The sequence below is a fragment of the Mercenaria mercenaria genome, chromosome 7, assembly GCF_021730395.1.
Source record: "Mercenaria mercenaria strain notata chromosome 7, MADL_Memer_1, whole genome shotgun sequence".
In the NCBI taxonomy this organism is placed as follows: Eukaryota; Metazoa; Mollusca; class Bivalvia; order Venerida; family Veneridae; genus Mercenaria; species Mercenaria mercenaria.
Genome location: NC_069367.1, coordinates 79,683,928 through 79,697,442, shown reverse-complemented (window position 1 = coordinate 79,697,442; position 13,515 = coordinate 79,683,928). Strand labels below are relative to the sequence as shown.

The window sequence follows — 13,515 nt, the reverse complement described above, 5'->3', positions numbered from 1 at the left end:
CACAAGTAACTGCCAACTTCTCCAAATGAATCAGCGGTGGAGGATGAATGATTTCAGACACAGTGTCTTTTATCAAATCATCACAGACAACATATGCACCGCCCAGGTATCAAACTGACAACCCTGTAATCAATCTGTATATCTATGCTCTCTCTATTGAGCTAAGTGGGTGGGCTTTCAAGTGGAACAGCATCAAATCATTTACTAGGTATGATTCATAAAATATCTCTGCAAGAATAATGTACCATGTGTCACATCATATGGCTAATAAAGTAAACTAGAAAATGCTTTTGTAAAAAAGCGCATGTCTCCCCCAATGCAAAGTCCTATAGGCAAGAAGTCAATAGGGTTCATCTACTTGGCATGTCCAGTCATCCCGCTAAATTTCAACACTCTTGGCCTAGTGGTTCTCAAGTTACTGTTCAGGCTCCTGTGACCTTGACCTTTGATCAAGTGACCTCAAAATAAATAGGGGTCATCTATTCTGCATATCCAATCATCCTATTAAGTTTCAACATTGTAGGTCAAGTGGTTCTCAAGTTATTTTCAAAAAATGATTTTACATGAACAGGCCACTGTGACCTTGACCTTTAATAGACTGACCCCAAAATCAATAGGGGTCATCTACTCTGCATGTTCAATCATCCTATGAAGTTTCAACATTCTGGGTCAAGTGGTTCTCAAGTTATTGATCGGAACTGGTTATCAATGTTCAGGCCACTGTGACCTTGACCTTTAATGGAGTGACCCAAAAAACAATAGGGGTTATTTACTCTGCATGAACAATCATCCTATGAAGTTTCAACATTCTGGGTCGAGAGGTTCTCAAAGTATTGATTAGAAATGGTTTTCCATGTTCAGGCCCCTGTGACCTTGACCTTTAACAGAATGACCCTAAAATCGTTAGGGGTCATCTACTCTGCATGACCAATCATCCTATGAAGTTTCATCATTCTGGGTCAAGTGGTTTTCAAGTTACTGACCGGAAATGGTTTTCAATGTTCGGGCCCCTGTGACCTTGACCTTTAACAGTGACCCTAAAATCGTTAGGAGTCATCTACTCTGCATGACCAATCATCCTATGAAGTTTCATCATTCTGGGTCAAGTGATTCTCAAGTTATTGATCGGAAATGGTTTTCAATGTTCAGGCCCCTGTGACCTTGAATTTTGACGGAGTGACCTCAAAATCAATAGGGGTCATCTACTCTTCATGACCAATCACCCTATGAAGTTTCAACATTCTGGGTCAAGTGGTTCTCTAGCTATTGATCGGAAATGGTTTTCAATGTTCAGGCCCCTGTGACCTTGACCTTTGACGGAGTGACCTCAAAATCAATAGGGGACATCTACTCTTCATGACCAATCATCCTATGAAGTTTCAACATTCTGGGTCAAGTGGTTCTCTAGCTATTGATCGAAAATGGTTTTCAATGTTCAGGCCCCTGTGACCTTGACCTTTGATGGAGTGACCCCAAAAACAATAGGGGTCATCTACTCCAGCAGCCCTACAACCCTATGAAGTTTGAAGGTTCTAGGTCAAATGGTTCTCCAGTTATTGCCCGGAAATGAAGTGTGATGTACGGAAGGACGGACGGGCGGACGACGGACAGGGCAAAAACAATATGTCTCCCCCAGAGGGGGGGGGGGGAGACATAACAACTATCTTAGTGATAATTAAGGTAGAGAAAAATAGCATCATGAATTTACTTGAAATTCTAAGAAAAACAAGAGCTGTCCGTAAGACAGCGTGCTCCACTATTCGGGGATTTGACAGTAAAATAAATATGTCTGAATAAGAGACCTCTACTATGAAAGGAAGATACACAAAGGGGCATAATTCCATCAAATACACAAATTAGAGTTATTAGGATTGTTACAACACAAATGCAGATGATAATGGTAAAAATATATATTGTGTTTCAAGTCATTATCTTATAAAGTACCAAAGTTATGACCAGAAAATGAAGTTTGTTAAAAAGAATTATGTATAAAAGAGGCATAATTTGGTCAAAAATACAAATCAGAGTTATGGGGATTGTTACTACACATGCAGATGATGGAGATAAAGATACATTTTAAGTTTCAAGTCTTTATCTTCTATTGCATTAAAGTAATATCCAGAAAGCAAAGATTGCAAAAAAAAAAAGTAAGTACAAAAAGGGCATAATTCTGTCAAAAATACAATTAGAGTTATGGGGTATGTAACCACACATGCAGATGATGATTATAAACAAACATTTTTAATTTCAAGTCATTGTCTTTTTAAAGTACCAGAGATATGTTTATTAATAAAGCTTTCGAAAAAATTTAACGTGAAAATAATTCCAAGTATAACTCCTTGGTGACCTTGACTTTGGGTATATTGGGTCCAGCCCCTGCATATACTATGTTTATATGCTGGACAATGTTTATGAGAACTTACAGTAAGGTATAAGCAAAAGTAACAAAGTAAAGACAGAAAAATAAAGGTTGCCAAAAAACTTTAACCTCAAAAATAACCAGAGTATAAGACCCTGTTGACCTTGGATAAAATGGGCCCAGTCCCTGTACATAATTTGTTCGCATACTGGACAATGTTTATGTGAAGTTACAGTGAGATATAAGCAATAGTAACAAAGATATGACAGAAAAACAAAGGTTACCAAAAAACTTTAACCTTAAAAATAACCTAAGTACAACACCTTGGTGACCTTGACCTTGGGTATAATGGGCTCAGCCCTTACACATACTTTGTTTGTATACTTGACAATGTTTATGTGAAGTTACAGTAAGATATAAGCAATAGTAACAAAGATATGACAGAAAAACAAAGGTTGCCGAAAAACTTTAACCAAGAAGGGTCACGCCAAAGCAGACACCGGGGCGAGTAGTATAGCCCCCCTATTCTCCAGAAAGTGGAGCTAAAAATGGGGCATAATTCATTATATATTGATGCCAGATTTATGGATCTTGTGTCAAATGATCTGGGTGATGATATGAAACAATTGTTTTAAGTTTGAATCAAGTAGGATTGCTCTCCATATACTTAGTTGGGCTAAAAACAAATCATACCATGTGTTTCAAGCTGGAAACAGCTGAACTTCATTGCGCTTTTCCCACTGATGTTGTATATATTGAAATCTGCCTGTTCCACTTCCACTGATGTGTATACAGTCAAACCTGTCTTAAAGACCACCTCTGAACAGAGACCACCTGGCTCTAAAGAACACATGTTTTGTTTCCCATTTTAACATTAACAGTGTATTTTTAACCTGTGAATAATGACCACCTCCCAATAAAGACCACATTTTGACTCTCCCAAGGGTGGTCTTTATAGACAGGTTTGACTGTACTGCAATCTGCTCACTCCATTCCCCTCCAGCTCTTCTACTGAAGTTCATTGGCAGTTGTAGAATCATGTTGTAGATCACCTTTAAATAAACCAGAAAATATTGCTGTTTCTTTCATATGCTCAAATAATATTTCTAAATTGTGACCTTATTGCATCACACAATTTAAGCTTGCAGTGCAACATTATACTCAAGTAAGTAATATAGTAATAAGATAGTAACTTGCATGTAAAACTTTTACCAGAATTTTCTAAGTCCAAAAGGGGGCATAATTTGCTCAAAATACATGTAAGAGTTACAGAACTTGACCAAGTGAGGTTGATAATTGACCTAGAAAAAGAAAAAAACAAGAAAGAAATTGAACGAGAGAAAAAAAAAATTAATCACACAATTTAAGCTTGCAGTGCAACATTATACTCAAGTAAGTAATATAGTAATAAGATAGTAACTTGCATGTAAAACTTTTACCAGAATTTTCTAAGTCCAAAAGGGGGCATAATTTGCTCAAAATACATGTAAGAGTTACAGAACTTGACCAAGTGAGGTTGATAATTGACCTAGAAAAAGAAAAAAACAAGAAAGAAATTGAACGAGTAAAAAAAAAATTAATTTTATTTTATACCTTCAAATTTTATTTAATCATTTAGTGTTAGGTACAATTTTTACAATCTATACATAACAGGTAATACGTACAACAACTGATCCTAAATTGATGATGTCATCTCCATAGGACAAATTTTTAAGCGTCCCTACTGGAAGCCGCCCCCTGGGCGGCTTCCAACAAAGAACTTAAAATGGTACTTGCATATATTAAATTATTAATTAAGAAATGAGATCAAGACAACACAACTCTTGTGTTCTTAATGCACAAACTGATGATGAATTTCACAGAATTTCAGTGTTTAGTTGTTCTATTATTTGTATATCTGCTACTATTTCACTTGGCAGCATTCTTTGTCTTTAAAGATCTTTGTTAGATAGCTGAAATTAAAAATAGTGTCCGTCAGACTGTTAAGTAAATGTACAGCAGCAGTACAAGTATTTTAAATATCAAAACCCTTGTTAATTGATACCAGACTTACCTTCGTAACCTGTATCAATATTGTCATCAGACCCCTCCAATGTTCTTTGAGCTGATTCCTTTCTCCGAATACTCTAGCTGCAGGTGTTACATTATACATTCTTCTTCACAGGAAACCAACTATCGATGTCTGAAGTAATGAATTTTTTTATTCATATCAATGTTTTTGTCAGGGAAAGAAGATAATGTTTGAGAAACTTGCCTAGCATTCATTGCCCTTAACCAGAAACAGAATAGGTATCATCAACACCCTATTTTTACAAAAAGCAACAACATTTTTATAACAGCTGACTGTCTTTAAAATCAGCGTCTAAAGCAGCCAGCAAAGAGAGTGGGGAAAAGGTGGCTGTTTAGAGCATGTGGCTGCTTAATGCATGTCATTTATAGAATGAAGGGAAATGATACACTGGCTGCTTAATAGAGGCAACAGCAGGTTTTACTGTATGCTAATTGTAGCTATGGCGGATGTCCAAGTTAACTTTCTGCCCAAGTGATTTTGGGTCTGGCCGGCTGTCGGCAGTGAGCGGCCATTGTGCAGAAACACTCTTCATTAATGTCATTTTTAAGTCTATTTGCGCACATACGAAAGCTTTCAACCCACAATTTTCAAAAATGTGAAAATCAAGGATCTTCAATAAGTTCAGTATTTTAGTGACAGATTTAATTTTAGCAGCAGTAACTTACCTATATTTAACATTTGACATGATTGTATGATTTATTAAAATTTCAAAATCTAACAAATGCAGTTTCGAGGAATCAAGTTTACAATGTTATAAATCAGTATCATATAATCTATGTTCATAAACGCTTGCGGGACGTTGTAGATGTTTCAAATCTACTTTAAAAGTGGCTGAGGAAGCCCGACGAAATTTTTACAATTCTTATCCACTCGGACATTTGCAGAAAAAAAATATTTAAGCGACAATAAACCGAAATATAAACAAGAGCTCCGCCAAGTCGGGTATTATACACCCGAAAGGTTACATAAGAGGATGGGAGCAAAATTTAAGAACTTGGAGTGTGAAGCCCAAAGGACAGGAACAACAAAGGGAAGAAATTTAAAAGAAAATCTAAGTCCTCAAAAAATCCTTACAAGGTATGTCAAAATACACCTAACAAGAGCCGTCAGTAAGACAGCATCCTAGACATTTCTCAGTGCTTGACTCTGAAACAGAGCTTTGCCAGTAAAAAAAGTCCAAGTTAAAAAGAGACATAACTCTGTCAAAATTCAAATCAGAGTAATGGGGATTGTTTCCCCTGGTGTAGACTTTGATAGTCAATAACTATTTTTTTAAGTTTAAAGTCATAAGCTTTAAAAGTAACGGAGATATTTGACTTCATCAAAAATTTAAACAAAAAATTTTAAGTTAAAAAAGGGCATAATTCTGTCAAAATTCAAAGCAGAATTATGGGAATTGTTTCTCCTGGTGTAGACTTTGATAGTAAAGTACCATCCATGTTGTACCCCAGAAAAGTGGTCTTCGTTTTTCCCTATGGCCAATTTTAAAAAAAGTTTCAAAATAAGCTATTTATTGTAACATAAAAGGGAAGTAATTCAAATCTTTTTTATTGTAAGTGAACAAAAGACGAAACTGCCAAATAAAAACAAGAGCACTGCAATGCAGAGCAATAAACACAAAGCAAAGTCATACATGACCTTTGACCCCTAAGTGTGACCTTGACCTTGAAGTGAGTCATCCGGAACATGTGCTCTGCACGTCGCCTAGGTGTTGTGAACATTTGTGTCAAATTTCTTTGAAATCCTTCAAGCAGTTCAAGAGTTACAGAGCGGACACGAAATTGCTAACAGACGGATGGACAGACGGATGGACACCAGCATCATAACATAATACGTCACTTTGGGCACATAATAATTGTTTTAATCAGAAGACATTTAAGATCCCACTTTATTTGCTTTAATTAGTGTTAATGGATATTCATTGAGTTCTGATAATTATCAACTTGTCAATTTGCAGGTAGAGAAAGGTTAGAAATTGTCATTTCCCAGGCTACCGGAGAGCAGAGTTAACTAGAAAATGCTTTTGTAAAAAAGCGCATGTCTCCCCCAATGCAAAGTCCTATCGGCAAGAAGTCAATAGGGGTCAGGAGCGAAAGTCGAAGAGACACTGATGGTTGGCTGCAATAGGGATCATGTACTTGGCATGTCCAGTCATCCCGCTAAATTTCAACACTCTTGGCCTAGTGGTTCTCAAGTCACTGTTCAGGCTCCTGTGACCTTGACCTTTGATCAAGTGACCTCAAAATAAATAGGGGTCATCTACTCTGCATGTCCAATCATCCTATTAAGTTTCAACATTGTAGGTCAAGTGGTTCTCAAGTTATTTCCAAAAAATGATTTTACATGAACAGGCCACTGTGACCTTGACCTTTGACAGAGTGACCCCAAAATCAATAGGGGTCATCTACTCTTCATGACCAATCATCCTATGAAGTTTCAACATTCTGGGTCAAGCGGTTCTCTAGTAATTAATGAAATGGTTTTCAATGTTCAGGCCCCTGTAACCTCGACCTTTGACGGAGTGACCCCAAAAACAATAGGGGTCATCTAATCTGCATGAACAATCATCCTATGAAGTTTCAACATTCTGGGTCAAGTGGTTCTCTAGTTATTGATCGGAAATGGTTTTCAATGTTCAGGCCCCTGTGACCTTGACCTTTGACGGAGTGACCCCAAAATCAATGGTTTATAAGCCTGTATCTGATTTCTGATCTCTCTGTCGTGGGGGCTTTGTCTCACTCTGTCCCTCTGGTCAGATCGCTCTGTGTCTGTACTAGTAGAGGATGAATTATGCGCCCTGTGTGGCTGCATTTGAACTATGTAAAGCGCCTTTGGCGCTATATAAATCTGGTATAATTAAATGTACAACGCCAGTGAATATACTATGTGTAAAATTAGGTGTTTAATCAAATAAAGCAGTTTCAGTTTCAGAAGTTTCAACATTCTGGGTCAAGCGGTTCTCTAGTTATTGATCGGAAATGGTTTTCAATGTTCAGGCCCCTGTGACCTTGACCTTTGACGGAGTGACCCCAAAATCAATAGGGGTCCTCTACTCCAGCAGCCCTACAACCCTATGAAGTTTGAAGGTTCTAGGTCAAATGGTTCTCCAGTTATTGCTCAGAAATGAAGAGTGACGTACGGACGGACAGGGCAAAAACAGTAAGTTTCAACATTCTGGGTCAAGTGGTTCTCTAGTTATTGATCGGAAATGGTTTTCAATGTTCAGGCCCCTGTGACCTTGACCTTTGACGGAGTGACCCCAAAATCAATAGGGGTCCTCTACTCCAGCAGCCCTACAACCCTATGAAGTTTGAAGGTTCTAGGTCAAATGGTTCTCCAGTTATTGCTCGGAAATGAAGTGTGATGTACGGACGGATGGACGGACGGACAGGGCAAAAACAATATGTCTCCTGGGGGAGACAATTATTATCTTGGCGATTTCGATCTGAACTGGAAATTACTGCATTTTTTTTCTCATGAATAATAAAGATCTACATTTTTTGCCCGGATATGAACGGAACACCGAGGTCATTTTCCTCCATCAAAAGAAGGAAAGTTGCAATATGACTTTGACCTAACAATATGGTGTACCAGGGTTTACTTGGCATGTGTTGCATGTTTGGAAATTAATGAGGAAAAAGTAGCATTATTTGTGTGACTATTGTTGATTAGATTTAGGATAATGACTATGCTCTATGTAAAGTTTCTGTTACTTTGTATACATTATTAAATTGTAAATTTAATTCATTAATTTTCAATGGATTTATAGCATGTGACAGATTTTATGATTTTCTACAAGCCAGCTGGATGGCTTCCTCACATGAAGAATTCAACACCCCGAGTGAGGCAAGAAACCCACCGATAAGGGGCAAGTGATTTTAAGTCAGCAACCTCAACCACTCGGCCACGGTGGCCCCCCTACTTTTTTCTATAATGGACTGGTCCATCATTTAATTTGGGCAGTACCACTTATAATTCAAAGGGGTATTCACTTAAAATTTACTGACTGAATAGCAAACAGTGCAGACCATGATTAGCCTGCACGGAGTACAGGCTGATCTTGGTCTGCACATGTTGCAAAGGCAGAATCATTTGCCGGCAGCAGGTTAAAGTTTAAATGTTCATTGTGTGTACTCATTCTATCTGCAGAAGTTTGAATGTAAACAGCTGTTATGAAAAAAAAAATTAATATGAATTTAAGTTTCATTACCTCAACATTCTTGTATAAGTTGACCAGCTATATCTGCTCTACGATGTATCACCGTGAATCTACTATATGTTGAGATACCATCTGTCCGAGTTGGTGCTGGTGGTGTGAGGGGTTTTATCTCTCTTTCTTGCAGCATGTGACAATTTTCACCATCCGCCGATTAACCAGTCTGATTCTTCATCCATGGGTGTTTCTGCTAATAAGTGTTGATGTTTTGGAACTTAGGCATCTAAAATCATGGTAAAAGTTACATGGAATACATTAGTTAAATCCTCAAGCTAAAGTCCAGATCAATCATCCTCCACCTCTAATTTGAGTGGAGAAGTTGACATTTACCTGTGTGTAACAGATCAACATATCAATGAAACCTTTTATACACAACATTAGATATCATTATAAACAACAATACATACCAGTGCCTATCATTTGGTTTGGAAATCAGTCTTGTAGCCTACTCTTACATTTCCAGCTGTCACATTCAACATCTTTTGTCTTCTGTCTCTAGAAACAGTATAATGTAAGAGACTTGTCATGTTGTTACATTCGATGTTTATAAACCCAACAGACCAAGTTTTTCCGTTACATACTGCTACAAATGTCATTCCTGGTTTAATATTTATTCTATCTTATATCCTGTATAATACTGTATAACTGTATCCATATGTTTGACAAAAATCGTATAGACTTATAAATTATACTTTCCTGAAACACACTTTATTTTTATACAATAATAAACTAAACTAAGTATCCATAGCATAAATAAAACACATTTTCACACTAACATATTTGGTATTAATATTTTTTATACACTGTCTTTTTTTCAGCATATTTTGTGGCCATATTCTAAAACACTACTTTTTGGTGCGTGGCATTCCCTGTTTGATATTTGTCTTTGGTTTTTTTTCAGTATACAAATCCATTCAAATATGCAACATGTTCTATTTACAAAGACTTCTGGATTATCAATCAGGAATGGATGGGCCAGGTCGGGATGGGACAAGACAGAATGGGGAGGAACAGGAATAGACAGGACAGTGATTCCCAACTCCACAAAAAAAAAATTCTAGTAAGTACCAATTTGTAATTCTTTCGTCACTTCAAACACTACAAATGAATACAGTCTCTTCTTGAAAACATTCTTCATTCTTTCCCAGGGAAAATCCACAACTTCAACAATGGTCAGCAAATTCAGCAAATATGACTGAAACACAGAACAGTATTTTACCTATCAAACAATTCTTTTTCCATACTTCTCAAAATACAGCAAGAATGTAACTTTCAACAACTGTACATGAACCTTCATTTGCTCATGCAAGTGTGGTTCCAGATTTAGGAATCATTTGTCTTTTTGTCTTTAGGTAATAGACTGTTTCCATAATAATATTTTACCTATCAAACAATTCTTTTTCCATACTTCTCAAAATACAGCAAGAATGTAACTTTCAACAACTGTACATGAACCTTCATTTGCTCATGCAAGTGTGGTTCCAGATTAAGAAATCATTTGTCTTTTTGTCTTTAGGTAATAAGACTGTTTCCATAATAATATTATGAACAGCTCGAAAAACAAATGTTTTTAATCTTTTCTCTACATATAAAGAAGTGTACTTTTACCACTTCTTATAAGTGTTACCATAGAAAGTGTCAATTGCACGAATAAAACATATTCATAATTATTCTATTTATACACATATTTTCTCTTCATTTATTTGGGCCATGCTCAACATTAATATTTTAATTCTAATATGCTATATTATATATTATTTGTACTATCATACACAAGTTACCATCAGAAATGGGATGGAATGGGTCAGATTGGCTTAGGATAGGCATGAATGGGAAGGAACTGGAATAGACTGGACAATGTTCCCATCCCCTACAAAGTATTAATTTCAATTATTAACATTTTATGTTCTTTCTTCACTCTAAACACTATATAAACATATATACATTATACAGAAGTATACTTTTACCACTTCTTATAAAGTGTGACTATAGAAAGTGTCGAAAAGTGTCAACTACACGAATATGACATTTTCACACAAAAATATTTCATATCAAATTTATCTCTGCTTTTAATGCAACTATGTTCTACATTAATACTGTCATTCAGGTATGTTATATTATATATTATTTGTATGAATGGGAAGGATCTGGAATAGTCAGGACAGTGATTCCCACCCCCACAACAAAGAAATGTACTTTTACCACTTCAAATCAAGTTTATCTATAGCAAATGTTCATTGCATTAATAAGACATATTTTCACATGAACAATTATTTCATATTGAATTTATACCAAATCCATACTCTGCTTATTTTGTTCCCATGCTCTACACAAGAGTGTTTCCAGATTCAATAATTATTCCATTTAAGATAATAGACTGAATCCGTAACAATATATAAACATCTCCCAAAAACTAATGTTTTCAACCTTTTCTATCATATACATATATTTACTTACAAAGAAGTGTACTTTTAACAATTCTTATGAAGTGTTCCTATTGTATGGGACAATTGCATGCATAAGACATATTTTCATACTGACATATTTCATATTAAATTCATCTATACACATCTCTCTGCTTATTTTGTGGCCATGCTCTATATTAATATTTTAATTCAAATATGATATATATTATTTGTACATTCATATCTGCAATACAAATCAGGAATGGGATGGGTTGGGTCAAGATGAAATGGGGTTAGGACTGATGGGAAGGAACTGGACTACAAAGGACACAGATTCCCACCCCCACAAAAAGTAACAATTCCAATGATTAAGTTTTGTATGTTCTTTTTTCACTTTAAATACTACAAATGAACACAGTCACTTTTTTCACAGACATTCTTCATACTTTTCTGAGGGAAATCCAGTACTGCTTCTTTGGCTTGCCTTGACATTTGACACCATTTTCCTGCTTGAAACTGCAGCTCAAACTGAAGAAAAAATGGACTGGTATAAGTACTTTAAATAAGCATGGCAACAAGAAATATAAATTATTCCTGTAATTCTGCATATATGTACCAAGTAGAATAACATATTACCTTTCAAACAATTCTTTTTCCAGACTTTTCAAAATATTGTTGGAGCGTAACTTCTGAAAACTGTACAAGTGTGGTTCCAGATTGAATAACTATTCCACTTCAGATAATAAACTATTTATAATAATATTAAGAATGTCTCGAAAAATTCATGTTTTCAACCTTTTCTATCATATACATACATCTACTTATAAAGAAGTGTACAATTAACACTTCATAATTATAATGTGTGAATATAGAAAGTGTCAATTGGATGAATAAGACATGATTTCACACTAACATATTTCATATTAAATTGATTTATACACATCTTTTCTCTGCTTATTTTTTGGCCATGCTCCACATTAATATTTTAATTCAAGTATGCTATATTATGTATTATTTATACAATCATATCTGGGTAACCAATCAGAAATGGGATGGGCAGGGTCAAGTTGGACTTGGATAGGATGAATCGGAATAAATGGTATAGACAGGACAGATTCCCACCCCGACAAAAGTATCAATTCTAATAATTAACATTTTTAATTATGTCACTTTTTTATAACATTTAGATGATCTTTCCTTGCTTCGTATTCAATCCTTTCTTTTGCACTTTTATATTCCTTTTCTGTTTCATAATAAAGTCCAATCAATCGCTGACTATACATATGAATGGGACATAGTCAGCTGTCATTGGCAGTCTATTGACCTTTTCTATCATATATACATTTTTACAAAGAAATGTACTTTTACCACTTCTAATCAAGTTTAACTATAGCAAAATTTAATGTTCATTGCATTAATAAGACATATTTTCACATGAACAATTATTTCATATTGAATTTACACCAAATCCATACTCTGCTTATTTTGTTCCCATGCTCTACACAAGAGTGGTTCCAGATTCAATAATTATTCCATTTAAGATAATAGACTGAATCCGTAACAATATTATAAATGTCTCCCAAAAACTCATGTTTTCAACCTTTTCTATCATATACATATATTTACTTACAAAGAAGTGTACTTTTATCAATTCTTATAAAGTGTTACTATTGTATGTGACAATTGCATGCATAAGACATATTTTCATACTAACATATTTCATATTAAATTCATCTATACACATCTCTCTGCTTATTTTGTGGCCATGCTCTATATTAATATTTTAATTCAAATATGATATATATTATTTGTACATTCATAACTGCAATACAGATCAGGAATGGGATGGGCTGGGTCAAGATGAAATGGGGTTAGGACTGATGGGAAGGAACTGGACTACAAAGGACAGATTCCCACCCCCACAGAAAGTATCAATTCCAATGATTAAAAATTTTATGTTCTTTCTTCACTTTAAATACTACAAATGAACACAGTCACTTTTTTCACAGACATTCTTCATACTTTTCTGGGGGAAATCCAGTACTGCTTCTTTGGCTTGCCTTGACACTTGACACCATTTTCCTGCTTCAAACTGCAGCTCAAACTGAAGAAAAAATGGACTGGTATAAGTACTGTAAATGAGCATGGCAAAAGAAATAAAAATTACTCCTGTAATTCTGCATGTATGTACCAAGTAGAATAACATATTACCTTTCAAACAATTCTTTTTCCAGACTTTTCAAAATATCGTTGGAGCGTAACTTCTGAAAACTGTACAAGTGTGGTTCCAGATTGAATAACTATTCCACTTCAGATAATAAACTATTTATAATAATGTTAAGAATGTCTCGAAAAATTCATGTTTTCAACCTTTTCTATCATATACATACATCTACTTATAAAGAAGTGTACTATTAACACTTCATATAATGTGTGAATATAGAAAGTGTCAATTGGATGAATA

At 35.3% G+C, this 13,515-nt stretch overlaps 1 protein-coding gene across 22 annotated transcripts in view; it reads right to left on the bottom strand.

Moving 5' to 3' along the window:
- Positions 1-13,515, bottom strand: part of LOC123553825 (uncharacterized) — a 62,162-nt gene that overhangs the window by 15,786 nt on the left and 32,861 nt on the right. For 5 of the 22 annotated variants that reach the window (XR_008371826.1, XR_008371829.1, XR_008371828.1 and 2 more), the window contains 3 exons: positions 8,641-12,799; positions 4,413-4,541; positions 3,053-3,411 (listed from right to left, as the gene is read on the bottom strand). The gene's annotated coding sequence lies outside the window, so the exon portion shown is untranslated. Of the gene's footprint in view, positions 1-3,052; positions 3,412-3,571; positions 3,888-4,412; positions 4,542-8,640; positions 12,800-13,073; positions 13,156-13,515 lie in introns of all 22 variants that reach the window. The other 17 variants (XR_008371834.1, XR_008371835.1, XR_008371830.1 and 14 more) reach the window with 16 other exon arrangements.